This window comes from Hyaena hyaena, unplaced genomic scaffold (genome assembly GCF_003009895.1).
Source record: "Hyaena hyaena isolate Hyena2069 unplaced genomic scaffold, ASM300989v1 scaffold_603, whole genome shotgun sequence".
Lineage (NCBI taxonomy): Eukaryota > Metazoa > Chordata > Mammalia > Carnivora > Hyaenidae > Hyaena > Hyaena hyaena.
The window spans coordinates 916,772-922,179 of NW_024081235.1; the positions used below are offsets into that span (position 1 = coordinate 916,772).

At 50.9% G+C, this 5,408-nt stretch overlaps 1 long non-coding RNA gene across 2 annotated transcripts; it reads right to left on the reverse strand.

Annotated features, from left to right (window-relative positions):
- Positions 1–1,733: 1,733 nt before the first annotated feature.
- On the reverse strand, positions 1,734–4,338 carry LOC120248704. Of its 2 annotated transcripts, none has more exons than XR_005532662.1 (3): positions 3,170–4,338; positions 2,709–2,807; positions 1,734–1,910 (listed from the first exon to the last, which is right to left on the reverse strand). It is a non-coding gene; the product is annotated as an uncharacterized LOC120248704 (long non-coding RNA). The 2 variants fall into 2 exon arrangements; XR_005532663.1 differs by lacking the exon at positions 1,734–1,910 and adding an exon at positions 2,057–2,123.
- Between the last annotated feature and the right edge of the window lie 1,070 nt (positions 4,339–5,408).

The window sequence follows — 5,408 nt, forward strand, 5'->3', positions numbered from 1 at the left end:
GCGGCAGCCTCTGAAGATGAGACCCTCTTCCTGTTCGGGGCCAACACCCCCTCTCGTGGCAGCTTCAGCCCTGCCCCGACAGCATCCCTGGAAACCTTACCTCGTGGACCTTGCTGCCTCCCCTGAGTGCTGGTGCGCCCTGCTCAGCCCACAGACTCAGCAAGTCCTCTCTCACAAGGAAATCCAGGAGCCTTCCTCTGACCGGGCGCTCCCCCTGATACCTGCCCTCCTCCCCTCTCTCCTAAGCAGCATGGGGATGACAGGAAGGACAGACATCTACGTTACAAGATGTCATCAGAGTTACGGTATGAGCAGACCAGTGCTAGAGCAGCCGTGGGCTGGTGCCCATGACTCCTACGTGGGGCCCCCGCATCTTTCAGGAATGGCTGTGCCCTCACCCTGTCTGCCTGTCAGTTTCCTAGATGCCAGTGCGAGTGACACTGTAGGCATTTCACAGTCTCCTAGCAAGACATGGATCCAGGTGGGTCCACCTGCTCTCATGACTCACTGGTAGACCCTGCTCCCCGGGGTCTATACAGCAGGTGGTCGGGCGTTAGGAACAGTACAGTTACTCTGCACTGCAGCCCAATGCTGGCAGATGTCGGTGGGTTTTGCCTTTAACATCCCTTCCCGTTCAGGCTGGGGAGGTCATGGCCAAGAATAATTTGGTGTCAAATCCTCAGAGGCACAGACTGACGCAGGACAGTCTGGCTTGGCCGGCAGTGCACGCCGACCCCTCTCTTGCCCCCAGACTCCTGAACACCCCCTGGAGGAGGGTCCTGAACCTCCAGAGAGAGGTGACATTTGGGGAGTGTCTAGGGTGCATTTTCTGGGGAGAAGGTAGCAGGCTTTCATATGCTGCTGACTTGTCCATAGCAGTGTTTGAGGCGTGCTAGGTAACTGAGTTCAGGTTTATGTGTCCTGAAGGATCCCAGGGAGGCAGAACTTATCTAAAATGGCAGCTAGGAGACTCCCCACCACCGCTCCAGGGCACAGGACTGACCTGAGAAGTGAGGGCCCATCCAAGGACCCGTACCTGGGATTCCTCGAGGCTTTGCTCTGGCCAATCACTGCCCCCACCTTCAGGGTTCCTGTCTGTCACCACATCTTCTACCAGAGGCTCCTGAGGCCTCCCTCAGCGCACATCCCCTTGGCACGGAACACGGTTCGAAGGCATCCCTGTGATCCACCTGTTTCCCCGGACAGCAGTCCCTGCAAAGTCAGCACTGTTCTTAATTCCTAGTGAGTATTCAGTGGCCTGGAGCGTAGAACAGTGGTGTTTGCCGAATGGAATCGGGATAGGGGGCTGCTTTTCAAGCTGTGACAGCCTCTAAGTCCAGGTGAATTGATTTCTGGCTCCCTGCGCTGGGGCTCACCGTGGCGGGGCTGGTGGCCAGCCCCAGGCGAGCGTGGTCTGGGAGGTCTGGTGACTGACCAGCTCTCTTCCAGGTGGCGGACGGCCTCTGGACACAAGGTCCCGGCTCTGGAGTGAACTTCTCTTCTGATGCTAGTGTATCCCAACGCAGAGAAATACTCCTAAGAATATTTTCCATTTGCATGTTCCAGAGGGGATCATCAAACTATAGAGAAGTCTGGGAAAAATTTAACAAGATACAAGGTTCCTAGTATCTAGTTTGATAGGCTAATATTTTGGCTTTTTTTTTTTTTTTTTTTTAGTCTTTCTTTTTTGTAGTGAAACCAAAAGAGAAAAAAAGTGAGACTTTGCAAAAAAAAAAAAAAAAATCATGTCAACTTTATTATTTCTCCAGCCCTTTCTGCTCCTCAGCATTACAATACATGCAGTTTTTTCAAATGTAACATTTAAAGGAGAAAACGTCATGTGGCCCAGCAGATGAGAGTGTTCAATGGGGAGCCAGGGTCCATCTTCAAGGACGAGAACACCAAGACGTCTAAATACAGGAGAAATCAGGTCGTAGAGTGAAAGTAATCTTTTTTTTTGAAAGTTTTATTTACTTTTTGTCTTTATTTTTTAAGTAGGTTTCATGTCAACATGGGACTTGAACTCATGACCTTGACATCAAGAGTCAGATGTTCTACTGATTGAGCCAGCCGGATGCTCCAAAGTTTTTTTTCTTTAAGCAAGTTCAGCGAGCCCAGGGGTCCTTAGAAAAGCCGTGGGAAAAAGAAAACATTGAGTCTGTTTAGATATAGAACCACAGATTGGGGGGGTGGGGGTTATGACAGAAGAAAGTGTAAACGTCACCAGTGTCAAACATATAAAATAACGTGAGACACTGGAACGGTGAAGATGAGGCAAGTCTGTCTCTATTTCCTCAACTCCTAGACTACTGAGTCCGTAGAGAGTATTTCAATTTGATAAATCACAGGTACAGGTATTGAATGACTAGAAAAATGAAATACTGTAGTTTAATAAACCAAAACCAAAATGAGGCAGAGAAGTGAGCAAATGTCCTTGTCTTTCGCGGTGTGTTATTAAGGGAGTCTGTGCAAAGTTGGTGAGTCGAGGAATAGAAGCTTCCATTTATCTTTATGATAAATTAATTAAAACAAGCTGCAGAGGGCTCAACACAATGAAAACACACAAAACAAAAAACTGAGAAATTGGGCCAACTGGCAAAAGATAGGAAGCAAAAGAAACCAGAAAACCGGAAATGTAAGAAGTATGGTGACGGAACTGAGACCCAGCATAGCTGTCATGTCAGAGAGGATGTGTGGTAAACACTCACGGAAAATAGTCTGATGGTGTCAAAGCAAAGCTGCTTTTCCTGTAAGTGGTACCAGGGGATCTCTGAACATGGCCGACTCTTCACTCGACCCAGAAAACCCTACAAAACCATGGAAATCCAGAGGTTCAAATCTTCGTGTTGACTTTAAGAATACGAGGGAAACTGCCCAGGCCACCCAGGCTGTGCGTATCCAAAGAGCCACCAAGCATGCGGAAGGCTGTCACTTTGTGGAAGCAATGTGTGCCATCCTGTGGCCACCATGGTAGACTTGGCCAAACGGGCTGGACGCAGGCTCAGTGGCTTGCAAGAGTGCTGATATTCTACTGCACGTGCTTCAAATATGCACAGAGTGGTGCTGAGCCCACGGGGTTAAATGCAGACTCTTGGTCACTGGGCACATCCAGGTGGGCAAAGCGCCCAAGATGCGGTGCAGAGCTTACAGGGCTCACGGTCGGACTCACCCGTGGGCAAGCTCCCCCTGCCACTTGGAGACCTCTGACAACAGATTCTTCTGAACCCAGAAGAAGGGGTTGCACAGAAGAAAGAGATGTCCCAGGGAACCCGAAGAGATGAAAACTTATGGCCTGGGAGTAAATTCTGCATGAAATAAAAAACAAAGCAAAAAAAACCCAAAACCCCAAAACCATAAATAAATAAATAAATAAAACCTACCTATTTATATAAAAAATTGTATCTGTGAAAGATTGACTATGGAAGTCTGGACTGAAAGGCTTTCAAACAAGGAAGCAGCTTGCAGTATAAAAACAATCCAGGCTAACTCGAGAAGCGGGCATTAAATAGCTCACTGTGACCGTGACAGTGCTCTTCGGAGAGAGGCCGTCCCGGGGCCGTACGCCAAACAGCAGCACGGGAGCTCGCGAAACAAACCTGCAGATAACGCAGGAGAAGAACCACAAAGTGAGGAAACCTCACCCCTGGCACGTTATGTTTGCTCTGCACCATCCCCTCCAGCGTCAGAGCCGCGTGCACCACCAGTGCCCGGGCCCAGGGCGAGGCTGGACTGCAGTGTTGCACGCTGGTCAGAGAACAGGGTCTGAACGATTTCTGCTTTTAGGAAATGGTGGAGTTCTTCTCTGGGGAAAAAGAGCACATCATTGTGATATGCTCTGTGGATACTGGAAAGGGAGGCCTACGTGCGGGGTGTGGCTCTCTCTCCATGTGCATATCACATGCGTGTGTATGCATGAGGTATGTATGTGTGTGCCCACGGGGGGCCTCATTTGGTCCCGAGGACTTCGTGCTTTAGTTTTTTGGAAGAACTTGCGGATCCTCCTCGGAGCCAGGGTCGCAGCTACTGGGCTGTAGAATCAGCCTCAAAGCCAGGAGGCTTGCCTGGGCCCGCCTGCCCTGAGGCACCTCCGGTTTCTCTGACGACTTTATCTGGACCCTTCCCAGACCCTGTCTAGGCCTCTCCACTGGTCACCTTTACAGAGCATTCCTGCCGTGTCACCCCAGAACTACAGGCCCCAAACCTTGCAGTCAGCTTCGAGGTGGCACGTGGACACACACAGGTGGAGGTGCTCAGAAAAGAGTGGCTGAAATTATTCTCGGATGGCAGAATGGGATAGGATTCCTGGACCGAAGGTAAGGGGATCGGAACCATGGAGGTCAACTCTGAGCGGACCCAGGAAGGCCGGGTCTCCAGAAGCGAGGCCATGTGCTTTGCTCCGAGAAGCACAGAGCATCGATGTTTCTGAGGATGAGATCAAAGGAAATGAAGCAGCTTTCCGCCTACGACAGACTTGAGCAGTCCTATGCGAAGGGTGTCATGGCAGTTTTCTTCTAGAACCTCGGAGAAAGGTAACAAAGAGTACTCGAGGAATGTACAGCCGAATGGGCATTCTGCCCCTCTCAGGTGGCTGACAGGTGACACTGAGCCCAAAGGTGTGACCCCCGTGGTCTGAAGTCCCTGTCCTTGTGGGGACAGTATTTTTAGACCCTCATCCTGTTTGTCCTTGTGGCCGGAAGAGGGAAAGAAAACCCAGGAAAGCTTCTAGTCAGCTGAGCCCCGCGTCTCCCAGCTGACCTTCTCCGGGTCTTCCTCAGGTAGAAGGTCTGCCCGACCCCACACAACACCCCCCACCTGAAACGTGTTTGGGCCCATCCTTCCCCCGGAGGACAGGAGGAGGGCTCTGTACCCTCCGCGTGTGTCCTGATGGGGCATTGAGAGGAGGCAGTGTCGCCCAGGGGTTGGAGCGCAGAGCTGGGACGCAGGGAGAACTCTTTGGTGGCCTCCTGAGCCGTCCCCTCCATCCACCCAGCCAACTCCCAGAGTGTAAGTCGCTTTTCCAGGCAGCCCAGCTGAGGATAAGTTTGATAAGTAGGCGCTGAGGAGCCCAGCACCTGCTGGTTTATTTAGCTTATACTTTCTGTTTTTCCGGATCATACTGTGTTCTGATTGTATTTTTGTCCATGTTGTATTTTCCTGCTACATGTTGTATTTACTCTTACAATATTACAAATAAAATCAACCAGCGTGATAACTCCGCGCATGTGAAACGGCGTCTGCATGCTTCGTGGAAATGGTGGTATCCCGGTGGGTTGGACGGTGTCATGGAAACGGCTGTTTGGGGGTCAAAGGGCTTGGATCTGACCCAACTTTGGCACCCGCCTTTCTCCCCGAGTTGGCCGTTTCTGACGCAGACAGCTTAGTGGAGAGATCGAGCTTGCAACACAAGG